Here is a 13,634-nt window from a genome sequence, read left to right as displayed (position 1 = left end):
TATTGTTGTTGTGCTTGCATTATCAGGGTTATATCTCGTTCTTATTTCGTATTGAGAACTTACAATTCATTAAATGATTTTAAATTTTTGCGTTGCATTATACTTTTTATAAACAATACAGGTAGTAAAGCTTATAAAATAATACTATTTGTAAACGTTACTGTCGCTCGTTGTCCTCAGATCGTTGTAACATGTTATAAATTAGTTATAAATTATAATAGTTATATTATATTTACTTGTTACAGGGTAAAACGTGGAAAATGATATTAGATCTTAAATCGGAGAAAAATGTGAAGCAAAAATACACAATGGAAGTTAAATGGTTAAACATTCCATTAATAAATTTCACACTAAATCTCCCCATACCTGAATCCGTACACAATAACATAGCGATATTAAAAAAAATATTAACATTCATACATATGGTCACGTCTATGTCCCTTGCGGGGTAGACAGAGCCAACAGCCTTGAAAAGACTGAATGGCCACGTTCAGCTATTTGGCTTTATGATAGAATTGAGATTCAAATAGTGACAGGTTGCTAGCCCATCGACAAAAAAAATCCCAAGTTTATAAGCCTATCCCTTAGTCGCCTTTTACGATATCCATGGGAAAGAGATGGAGTGGTCCTTTTCTTTTTTGTATTGGTGCCGGGAACCACACGGCATAAAAAATATGAACCAATATCTTATTTTCGTCTGTTCCAGTGAGTAATGACTCGTCTCGATAATTCCTGCCGGGCTTACACGGCTCATCTATTATTTAGAGCAGGCTTACCTTAGATTTACAGGCTACGGTTTAGATCAGAGAAAAAAGTGAATAAGTGTAGTCGTCTATCGGTGCATAAGTTAAATTTTTTCTGAGAGCCAGCAACCAACGGCTTATCATCTTGCATACGTAAGCAGATACAAGTTCGTCTTAACTAAAATAAAAAAAATAAACAAACAATTTAGAGAGCTTTCTAAAAACGACGTTAAATAAATGGAACATAAGATTTACTCTAAATGTTTACCTGTCAAACATAAACCGTCCTTGGAAACGCCTAGTAAAGACTTTACCAATTATTTTCATGGCCATTATTGCCCATTCAAAAGTAACTTTTATTAATGGACTAAATATTTGACATCCCAACTAATATATGTATACTTATATATGCAACTATAAATGCTAAAGTGAGTTTGTTTGTTACCTCTTCACGAGTTAGCTATTGAATTAATCTTCTTGAAATATCACGTGTGTATTTAAGGTCTGGAGAAAGACATAGGGTACCTTTCATCCCGGTAAAAACTATAGTTCCCGTGGGATCTGCGAAAAACATGCACGCTTTTGCAGGTGGCGCTAAATTCGTCGATTTTTGAAGATGGCGCTAACTTTGTTGCTTTTTTTAGACGGTGCTTATTTCATCGCATTTTGATTATGGTGCTAAGTTCACGCGATTGAAGCTGCGAGTAAAAGCTAGATATCAGGTAAAACATAAAATTAAAAAATATCTATATAAACATGAAACACATTTCCTACCCTCCCTGATCTAAAACACCGATGCAGACTCGGGGATTAGTCATTTTTTCGACTTTGTGCATTTGTTTTGTGCACCTGTGCGGTGTATTATGACTAACTGACTGCATTAAACAGCGATTACATGCTTTACCTTGTGTTTTGATGCAATTTGGTTATTGCATAAAGAACGATATTTCAACTCCTGATGCAAAAAAGGGTATTGTAGATTTATGCCGTGTGGTTTCCGGCACCAATACAAAAAGATGGGACGTTTCAATCTCTTTCCCATGGATTTCGTAAATGGCGACTAAGGGATAGGCTTGGAATTCCTTTTTTTAGGCGATGAGCTACCAACTTATCACTATGTGCACCTATAAATTTGTGTAATTTATCCATTATTTATATTATAATAGAGGCCGCCCGCGACTTCGTCCGCATGGAAACTCGACCAATCCCGCGGTTCAGTAGTTTTTCGTGAAAGAGTAACAAACATCCATACTGACATCTTATACATACAATCTTTACATACAAGTATATTCTCATATCACTTTTCTATCATATTATACATGTATCGCCAAAAAAACTTTCATTTATAACATTACCCCTGTCCAACTAAACAAACACACAGTGTTCATTGAGTATGCGCGTACATTAATCATGCTTGTATGCAAATTTGGTAAGTGCCAGTGATAAATGGACGATGGTCAAGATTTGAGTGACTAGTTAAAGTGTGAACTTCCGACAAACTCATTTTATTTGTATAGTTTTATTGTGTGTTATTAGAATTTATAAAGTTGTGCCTTGTAGTTCCCGCCATTGATACAAAAAATAATTGAACCACACCATCCTATGGATGTCGTAAAAGGCGACTAAGACTTAAACTTGGGATTATTTTTTTTAGCCAATGGCTAGCACTTTATATGAATCTTAATTCTATCATTTAGCTAAACAGCTGAAAGTGGCCTATGAGTATTTCCGAGACTGTTGGCTCTGTCTACCCCGTGAGGGATATAGACTTGACTACATGTAAGGAAATTAAGAGATTACCCCAACTCTCTTACATACATATGTAAGAGAGTTGGGATGGTCTCTTAATTTTTCTCTGGCTAAGTTTGTCCTAAGTTCACAGTCACAGCATGCAAACCATTAGTCCGTTCACTTGATTTCATTTTTCATTCTTAAACAGTCTTGTTGGACGAGGGTCCGAAGACCAGAACTCCATTGAATGTTGGTTTTTGTCCCTGTATCATCAGTTTTATGGGCCTTCCCAGTTTATCATTAACAAGGATTTACAAAACCCTTTCAGTAGTTCATAAATTAATGTCGGGACCGTGATGGAATCCGGTATTATTTTCATACGTAAATTGTTTTGCATGTAGGTACTATCTTTATGCAGTATGGTTCCCGGCACTAATACAAAAAAGAATAGGACCACTCCATCTCTTTCCCATGGATGTCGTAAAAGGCGACAAAGGGATAGGCTTACAAACTTGGGATTCTTTTTTAGGCGATGGGCTAGCAACGTGTCACTATTTGAATCTCAATTCCATCATTAAGCCATACAGCTGAACGTTGCCTTTCAGTCTTTTCAAGACTGCTGGCTCTGTCTACCTCGCAAGTGATATTCACGTGATACGCGATTCACGTACATAGGTACATATAGTATGTACGAGTATATATAATAATTATAAATACGAATAACTGAACAATCAATTTGCCCGCACAATCAAGTTTTCCCAGTAAACGAGACTCCATCAAAGTAATTGACCACTACATCACTGGACTATACAAACGACTCGCCCTGCAGGTCGGATCGGTTGTATTTGTCTGAATACACGTCTCTCAATCATAACTGCATATATTGATGGTCATTTGTTAACATTGACTACTTAGTTAATAGAGAACAAAAAAATTGGGTAAGAAATTTGAATGTTTGAATGTTTGAAAATGGAATTTCGTTTTTACTACGCTTTTATTAGCTTGGGTTGTATGTATGTATGTATGTAACGGAATCTTTGAGCTTAATTTTCATGGGTTTCTAAACGTCTGATCAACTTGGAACTTTGCACACGTATCATTAAATCAGATACCTATGCGTTCCATCACAGAACTGTACCATGGTACTTATGTCAACGAACGATTAGATTTATTCCAAAAAGATTTACATACATAAAGTCACGTATATCCCTTGCGAGGTAGACAGAGTCAACAGTCTCGAATAGACCGATAGGCCACGTTCAGCTGTTTGGCTCGATGGCAGAAATCAATTCAAATAGTGACAGGTTGCTAGCCCATTGCCTAAAAGAAGAATCCCAAGTTTATAAGCCTATCCCTTGGTCGCCTTTTACGATATCCATGGAAAGGATAAGGAGTGGTTGTATTCTTATTTTAATTGGTGCTAGATGAACGACAAAATAAATGAAACGAAAATGTTTTTACCAGAATAAAGCTTCGTTTGCGATTTTTTTTAATATTCATATTAATATTGGACACATTTATTTATTTTATAAAGGTAATAATAAAGTTTTTATTTATAAAAAAAAAACAAAAAAAAATATAATTAATCCAGCGTTAGTTCTGTCTGTTACATATATTAAATCTACTTCAGTAACTTACCTTTGGGACAATCCATAAAAATTATGAGCCGAGACAATCATAATGTGTAGGAATAAGACTTAAATTTCTTCTAGGGGCTGTTAGGGTTGTCTACTCGTATGAATAACAGTCAGGGCAAAGGGGTGACCGGTTAAACTATTACTTTTCGAAATATCTTTGTGACAGCAAATTCATTGTAATTTGATACACATAGTTTGAAATATTGTTTTTCATCTTCTAACTAGATACTTATATTTTTTGTGTGTGTATGTGTAAAAAATTAATTAAAAAAAAATGTTTATGGTATTTGGCACGAGATTAGACCTTAGAAATTTCTTCATGATTTTTTTTTTGTTGCGTAGAACATAAGACTAGGTAGATTTAAATTGATGTACCTATTTCAAGATTTGAACGTAAAAGTAGAAAAATAATAATAGTAACCAGTGATAGGTACAAGAAATAATTGTCATTTCGCTAGTGAATTATAATTCCAATTTAACCCCCTAAATATTATGACACATTTTAATTACCAGTCGCCATTTTAATTTTAAAACAGTAATCCGCTTACCGCGGCGTTAATGCTTGGTTTAAATTATAAATTTAGTGTTGGGACGCATTTTGAATTAAATAGTATCGATTAGAAAATAACTATTATGAGTATCGCAGTCGATTTTCTTACATAAATACATATAATCACGTCTATATCCCTTGCGGGGTAGACAGAGCTAACCGTCTTAAAAAGACTTTAAGGGCAACTTTCAGCTGTTTAGCTTAATGATAAATCTCAATTCGATTTAAATAATTAAAGGTTGCTAATCAAATCGTCTAAAAGAAGAATCCCAAGTTTATAAGCCGATCCCTTAGTCGCCTTTTACGACATCCATGGAAAAGAGATGGAGTAGTCCTACTATTTTTTCTATTGTTCCCGGCACCAATAGAAAAAAAGAATAGTATTAGATTAAAATCAACATAAATTAATTTTATCGATAAACATGTTCGATCGCTTGATCAAGTGATAACTTCGGCCGCAGTACAATTAACAGTGACTAATCCTACCACGACAGGTTTCTTATTAACGCCATTTGTCAAGTTCATTAGATAGGGCCAGATATTAACAACATCTTATCTGGGACACTGATTGTATGGTAGGGGATTAGGTAAGGGATGAAAAATGTATTTCATTTAACATTTTGTGATAGCCGTGTGGTTTGCAGCACTTTGGAATGGAACTTAAGAATGTTTCCCATGGATATCGTAAAAGGCGGCTAAGGGATAGGATTCCTCTTGTAGGCGATTTGCTAGCAACCTGTCACTATTTGAATCTCAATTCAATCATAAAGCTGTACGTGGGCTTTCAGTCTTTTCAAGACTGTTGGCTCTGTCTACCCCGCAAGGGATATAGACGTGACCATATGTATATAGTACAGAAAACGCCTAATAAACTTGGGATTCTCCTTATAGGCGATGGGCGAATCAATCAAGCAAGTTATACTAACAGAAGAGTTATAGGATATACATACATACATATAATAACGTCTTGAAAAGACTGATGGGCCACGATCAGCTGTTTGCCCTTATGATTCAATTGAGAGTTTTATGTAAAAGATTTAATCTTCAAAACTTCATTCACCTATCCGAACAGATTGCGAACTAAAGGGTGACACCCACTAATACTCGTATAGTCTACTTTGCACGGCTTATACGGTATTGTAATTAATATTTTGCAGTTTTCATTATACGGCTATCCCGAGGGAGAGTGATTTAATTGGTGTAGGTACCTCAGAGGGGTTTAAAGTTTTACTAAATTAGGCATCAGAGTGCGCAATGGAATAACACGCGAAATATAAATTTTTAAATTTTTGAAATAAACTCATTCAGTCTTATCGTGGTTGTTGTTTCTGTCTTACCCGTAAGGAAAAAAGATGTGATAATGTAAATGTATGTAGAAAAGAAACGTTGGTTTATGAAGAAAAGAGTCATTAAGCATATACCTACTACGCGCTCTATATATTATACATATACTATATACAAATTGGTGTTTGTTAATCACGTATATCAGAGACCCTTAAATTATGTGGAAGGATTTAGTTCAGATTTGAATTTGGTCTAATTGGGTACGTGATATTCATTTTGAACTTATTTTAAGAAAATAAGATAAATTCTCAGCCTTGTTGGCGCAGTTTATAGATGCTAGTTTCTGAGTCAAAAAGGTGCCGGGTTTGATCACCGGTCAGGTGTTGATGGAAAAGAACTATTTCTGATTGGTATGGAACTTGGATGTTTATCTATTTGAGTATTATCTATACTAATATTATAAAGCTGAAGAGTTTGTTTGTTTGAACGCGCTAATCATAAGAACTACTGGTTCAAATTGAAAAATTATTTTTGTGTTGAATAGACCATTTATCAAGGAAGGCTTAGGCTATATAACATCACGCTGCAACTATAAGGAGCGAAGAAATAATAGAAAATGTGAAAAAAACGGGCAAAATTATTCATACTTGATGGCTTCAATGATGCCCAAAATAATTATTCCACGCGGACGGAGTCGCGGGCACAGCTAGTTTTTTAAATATAGTGTCGTTGAGTTAGTATCAGGACAAGTCTCGAACTTACTACCTAGAAGCCTACTAGCCTATCTTTGGGTTGTCAGTAGTTGTTAGCTAAAACTTAATTTAATTTGACGATAAGTTTATAGTTATAAGTTTTTTATTTTTCTTTTCTGCAGTTTTTTGTCACAGCGTGAATCAAATAAGCGCCTAAGAGAAATTTGTTAGCAAAGTCACGATCAAACATATTGTGTAGTAATTATTATAATGTCCTCCATTCATGAGAACACGGAACAAAATATTAACTTTATATAATTGTAGTAGGTACATACATACATAAAATCACGCCTTTTTCCCGGAGGAGTAGGCAGAGACTACATCTTTGTATAATTGTAGTTAAGTATAAAATACTTAATTACCCAGTATTCTTAAGAACTTCAAGTTTCATAAAAACAATAATTATGTTTTTGCATAATTAATTACAAGCGACACTTAATGATAAAGTTTACTGTTGTATTATGACAAAATAAATGTGATTTTAAAAATACTAGCCACAAGAAATCTACTTACATTAAAATATTAAAATGTGGACAAAAAGTCAACATCACGTGGTGTTCCCAGGCGGTCACCCATCCAAGTACTGACCACGCCCGACATTGCTTAACTTCGGTGATCAGACGAGAACCGGTGTTTTCAATGTGGTATGGACGTTGACAAATGTAACTGTGGAATTATGTGTCACAATGTTAATATCAAGGCATGTAAATTTATAAAATTATGTCACAATTAAAATGTAAGCCATGTACCTAAATCTATGCTAATAATAATCTAATTTTATGGATGCTAAAATGTAAGTGTGTTTGTTTATTTGTTGCCTCTTTGTGCGCTCTCTACTGAACCAATACATATTCTTTAAATTTCGCATATACGACTAGAGGCCGTAACAAACATCCATACTGACATCCTGACATACTCACAAACTTTCGCATTTATAATATGTATTAGTAGGATAAAGAGTCTGGTCTGGAGAAGTACATAGGGAATTATAACGGTAAAACTATATTTTCAGTAGGATTTGCGAAAACCTTGTATTCTTATTACTATTTTGTTTACCGCTGACTGCTTGATTTTTCAACATTTAGCTAGGTCCAAGCTCAGAGATATAAAATGCTTGAGAAGTGTAAGATTACCTATTAAGATAGGATCTGAAATTCCGGCAAGATATTCAGATATTTCCTTTTTCACAGACGTAAAGGTACATATAAATTCTATTCATTCAAATCTGAAATTACATGTCATAACAACAAAGACTGACAATCAATTTCGGTCTCCCTCCATTGTTAAAATTAACGAGGCCATTATTAAAACGGTTTATGTTTTGTCATGTTTAATTACATGACTTCTCTTTAGCACACACACACATATACACACATATAATAACTTCCTTATATCTTACGGGCTTACGGGGTGATAAGTCACGTTACATGATGACCAGTGACCACATAAGTACATATGGTCACATCTATATCCCTTGTGGGGTAGACAGAGCCAACAGTCCTGAAAAGAGTGAAAGGCCACGTTCAGCTGTATGGCTTTATGATAGAATTGAGATTCAAATAGTGACAAGTTGCTAGCTCATAAGATTTTACGACATCCATGGGAATGATATGGAGTGGTTCTATTCAAAAGTGCCGGAAACCACACGGCACTAAAATTTTCATCATTATCAACCATTTAAACCAAACGTAATTCAGCCATATGAGTTTAATTTTAAAAAATATAATAGGGGGGCTAACTGATTTTAATAAAAAATATGCAGTTTATCTTTATATGTATAATATATTCAGCAAAAAAAAACTTACTGAAGAGACTGTTACGCCATTATTAAATCCCTAGGGACTGTCTCGAAAAAACCGTGACACTAAACTTCAAACTCCCATCAATTTTAATTCACCGTATGAATAATGATTTATTGAGGTGCACTTAGAAAAATCGCGTTAATCAATGATAATAATGAGCGGTGCTCAGCCAAGTGGAAAGGGGGGAGGTTTTGGTGGGTCCCTTGGTGTGATAGTATAGTGATAATTGTGTTCTACGGAACAGACTGAGGTTCTTATCTCGGGTCTGCTGGAAGAGATTTCTTTAGAAATAAGCAGAACTTGTGTACTTTCGTTTCGTGTGTTTATAATGTTTTCTGTGTACATAAATTGGTAAATAAATAAATAAAATTACATTTACATATATCGCTCGAGTAAAGCCCAATTTAGCCTCATGGGCTCCCCTACTAATATTACTTACTTATAATCGCGTCGTTATTCCTTACGGATTAGACAGAGCCAATAGTCTCGAAAAAACTGAATTGTGTTTGCATCATCATCTGAATATCGCCTATGTTCATCAGAATGACGGAATTGATATTCAAATAGTAGCAGGTTGGTAGCCAATCGCTTTAAAGAAGAATCCCAAGTTTAATAGCTGGCAAACACTGTATTTTTTCTTCTTTACCACCAGTGTAGATTACTCTAGATGAACGATGATGAAGCTCGCTCTATTCTCTTTGTCGCCATTTTGAAACTCATGAGTGACAAATGCAGTGGTCCTATTCTCAAGAACCACACGGCAATGCAGAGAGACGCGAAAAAGTATCGAAAGGATGCACTCGTGCGACGCATGATTAGTGTTACCAGCAGCGCCATCTATTTTTATAGACCTACAACACGTTATAGAACAGTTCAATAGATTTCCAATAGATACCGCATCATTCTTTGTGTTTGTATCAAACATACTATACGTAGTTGGCGCTAGTTTAAGTGTTTTCTTTTGAATATGTCATACTGACAGCCAACTTGTGACTCGAGTCAAATTTCTTTCAATACGACTTACATGGGTGTATGCTATTTTTTATTTCTCTTGAAATTACCCATAAAGTAAGTAGAAGCGTAAACAATTAGGAAACCCGACACTGTGCACATACATACATATGGTCACGTTTATATCCCTTGCGGGGTAGACAGAGCCTATAGTCTTGAAAAGACTGAATGGCCACGTTCAGCTATTTGGCTTAATGATAGAATTGAGATTCAAATAGTGACAGGTTGCTAGCCCATCGCCTAAATAAGAATCCCAAGTTTGTAAGCCTATCCCTTAGTCGCCTTTTATGACATCCATGGTAAAGAGATGGAGAGGTCCTATTCTTTTTTGTATTAGTCCCGGGAACCAGCTTGCAAACTGATACTATTTGAATCTTAATTCTATCATTATGTCATATAGCTGAACATGGCATGCCAGTCTTTTCAAGACTGTTCGCTCAGTCTACTCCGCAAGGGATATAGACGTGACCATATGTATGTATATGACACGGTAGTTCAAAAATTTAAAAGTATATTATGCAGTGACTGTAAGTTACTAGTCACGCCGTGCTCCAGATTTTACTTATTCCAGACTTGTATCTAAAGCTCCTGTTAATAGCTGAACTAGTATAATACAAGTGAACCTTCGTCATTACTAAAGGCATGTCCATCAAGACATATAAACAGTATTACAATAATTACTCCACAACCCCAAAACAATAAACAATAATTAACAGTAACCCGTCACATAACCTCTGAAACGGACATGAGCCAAAATTGTAATCCTTATTATTAGGTCATAACCAAAATATTAACTCCAGTTTCAATAGTCCAAAAACCAGAAACTTGGCCCCAAGGTCCTGTTTGCATAAAGAGGTTTACACATAAAATCTTACAACCAAATATTGTATTTAGAATTTGAACTTTACAGTTATGTATATAAGCGTCACAAATCCATCGTTACGATTGGGTGAAACGCTTAGGGCTGGGCCAAACACAGACATATATTATAAAAGATAGCGCTAGTATACCAATTTGTGTAAAAAATTTAGCATGTGAAATTATTTTTGCTAATTGTGTAACCAACAATGCGATTACATTTTTACAGGCACATATAACAAATAGTAGTTCAGTAATTCAGGATGTACTTGATTATTGTTAAGAAAAACTTAAACGAAATCTAATAATGATCAAATCGCGGACGTCCTGGCAATAAGTAACGTCAAAAGTTTCCTAAACCCAATAGCTTGCATGTAAATTAATATAGAAGAAGCAAAAGAAGTATGCAGGGATCATGGCAAGTACAATGACGTAGGCTTTGAATAACCTTCAGGGAAAGATGAGTGATTTTATGATTATATACAAACATTATGAGGCTTCCGATATCGAGGTTCACCACGAATACTAAAATAAAGAAAAGTGAAGTCAAACTTCAACCATTTTCCTAACGCTGTATCTACATCGAACTATGTCTATGTAAAGGGCTGTTCCACGTTTAAATTAAACGCAGGACAATGGTCAGCGGCGTCTGAGCGCGTTTAACGATCTATATCCTAAGTTATGTGAGGATTAGCCCTATCTTAATAACTGGGAGCATTAACAAGGGTCAGATTGCGAGGTACCTACGGTTGAGTGGATGTCATTGAGAATGAAGGTTTGAGGATTGACTTTTCATATATAAAGGTTTAGGATGTGTTCCTAACATATGAATGGTTTATTTTGAAGAATTTATTGTATGAACTCTGACAGCATAAGTTATATGTATTGATAAATCTGTACTTGTGTAGTCGCATTGCATAGATATTTTTCCAGCTCAAAGTATTTTTATCTTACTTTACGACATTTTAATACTGATAAAACTTTTTTTGACAGATGAACAACAAAGTTAATATACCTACCTATCATTTTGGAATGAGCAAAATTATAACTACAACTACCTATAAAAGAGAAAAAAAAATATGATTACAAACTAAAATTAAATTTACAAATTGAACAATAAAGTGAAAACGATCATGAAAAGTTTAATAAGTATATATTTTTTTTAAATTAAGTACATTTTGATGTATATCCTGTAAAATATTTAAATAGGTAACTCCACCAAAGACACCAATATTATAACTCGACTATGGCATGTTGAAAAATATCGTAAATAATTTTATTCAACCCTAACGATAAGAACTTTAAAATTTTTCAAATCTAAATATTATAAACGTGGAAACTTACTGTCTACTTAATTGACTGTCCTATCATCGCATATAAATAAAATCTTGACATTCGGCATTTAGGTCCATAAGTGGCCTATAGGTGTTAGGAGAAGAATTCCCGAAATTCCCACGGGTACTGAATTTTTTCCCTTTCGAAACCAAGGGTAATGTCTACTCAGTAATACATTAGGAGTAAAAATTTTTCAATCGCTACAGTTTTATGCACTTAAATAAATACTTAAATAATTTATTCAACAGTTTAAACAGAGCCTGTCCTCTAGTCACTTTTTACAACATCCATAGGATTGCTCCTTTTAAAATCTGCCCGAAGTCCAGTAACAGTTAGACATATTTTTTATACAATTTATGCTCATAGTACGGTTTAAAATTAATAAAAATAAATTCAAATATGAATAAAATGAAAAAAAAAAAACTCCGCCGTAACAGTGTCAGACACTGCCGTGACCAGGATTCGAACCTGGGTTACTACGGCCACAACGTAGGGTCCTAACCACTAGACGATCACGGCTATCGGAGCTGTGTGTGTGATGTCGAAAATACCGTTCGGTAGCTGAGGCCGTGACGTCACTGTAAACGAATGGCTGATGCAATGCAACAAAGCGTCATGATTTTTGTTTATTTTTTCTTGAGACATTCTTGAATAGGTATTTTTTATGCCAAATTACCTAAGATTGTGTAGTGAAGATTTTGGGCGTACGATGTCAAAAGATATATTTTTGTAAATTATATAAGTAGGTACTTCATGATTTTTGTAATTTTTTTTTTATTCTTTTAAATTCGTGGGACAGGGTCGGCCTCGTCCAACCTTCACGGATCAAATTTAGAAAGTCATAAAAAGGGAGATATTAGGAGTACCCGTAATCGTCGCGTATGCATGAAAAGAGTATGGAAACTGGAGAGGTCTGTAAGGATCTTAGCAAGTCTCTGTCGTCTCTGCCTACCCCAGTGGGGGACATGCGTGATGTATGACCTAATTAATTATTGATTGTACCAATTTAATTAATTTATACCTGCAAGAATGTTTACATTATTATTATAACTATTGCTTTTTAAAACATTATTGTGTTGCTTGTCTTCATTCAAACTCATTTAAAATATACTTATCGGGTATTACTACCTAACAAAATAATATTTCACTCGCTTATTCCGTCTAAAAATCCTATTTAAATAATTTATTGGACCAACAGAAATTATTGTAACGATCAGAATTCCCCCCCAAAAGAAAATAAACACAAAGTAGTCTATGACAATCATAGACAAACAATTTGTGAACAATTACTCAGTAGAACGAACAAATTGGTGGATGCCATTGACAAAATTGGTGTGATTTGAATGACGCGTGCCTGCGTCTGACATAACAAAGGAAATAGAAATAAAAATATATAGGGAGTTCATTAATTATTTTTTGCCGTGTGGTTCCCGGTACAAATAAAAAATAAAACAAGAACGAGACTGCTCCATCTCGTTCCCATGGATGTCGTAAAAGGTGACTAAGGGAACTAAGGGAAGGCTTATAAACTTGGGATTCTTCTTTTAGGCAATGGGCTAGCAACCTGTCACTATTTATTAGAATCTCAATTCTATCATCAAGCCAAACAACTGAACGTCTAGTCAGTCTAGAAAAGGTCTATCAGTCTTTTCTAGACTGTTGGCTCTGTCATCCCCGCAAGGGATATAGACGTAATTATATGTATAAGAAAATCGACTGCGATACTCAAAGAGGTTATTTACTAGTCGATACTATTTAATTCAAAATGCGTCTCAACACTAAATTTATAATTTAAGCCAAGCATTAACTTATTTGAATCTCAATTCTATCATCAAGCCAAAAAACTGAACGTGGCCTATCAGTCTTGAAAAGACTTTTGGCTCTGTCTACACCGTAAGGTTTACACACGTGGCTATATGTATGTGATGTAT

The 13,634-nt window shown here is 34.7% G+C and overlaps 2 non-coding genes across 2 annotated transcripts; both read right to left on the bottom strand.

Moving 5' to 3' along the window:
* Positions 1–7,236: 7,236 nt before the first annotated feature.
* LOC132903005 (5S ribosomal RNA) lies at positions 7,237–7,355 on the bottom strand. Its single transcript, XR_009657294.1, has one exon. It is a non-coding gene; the product is annotated as a 5S ribosomal RNA (ribosomal RNA).
* A 4,795-nt stretch (positions 7,356–12,150) lies between these two features.
* Trnah-gug (transfer RNA histidin (anticodon GUG)) lies at positions 12,151–12,222 on the bottom strand. The gene has a single exon. It is a non-coding gene; the product is annotated as a tRNA-His (tRNA).
* Between the last annotated feature and the right edge of the window lie 1,412 nt (positions 12,223–13,634).

Source organism: Amyelois transitella, chromosome 20, assembly GCF_032362555.1.
Source record: "Amyelois transitella isolate CPQ chromosome 20, ilAmyTran1.1, whole genome shotgun sequence".
NCBI lineage: Eukaryota > Metazoa > Arthropoda > Insecta > Lepidoptera > Pyralidae > Amyelois > Amyelois transitella.
This window is presented reverse-complemented; position numbering and strand designations above follow the sequence as displayed.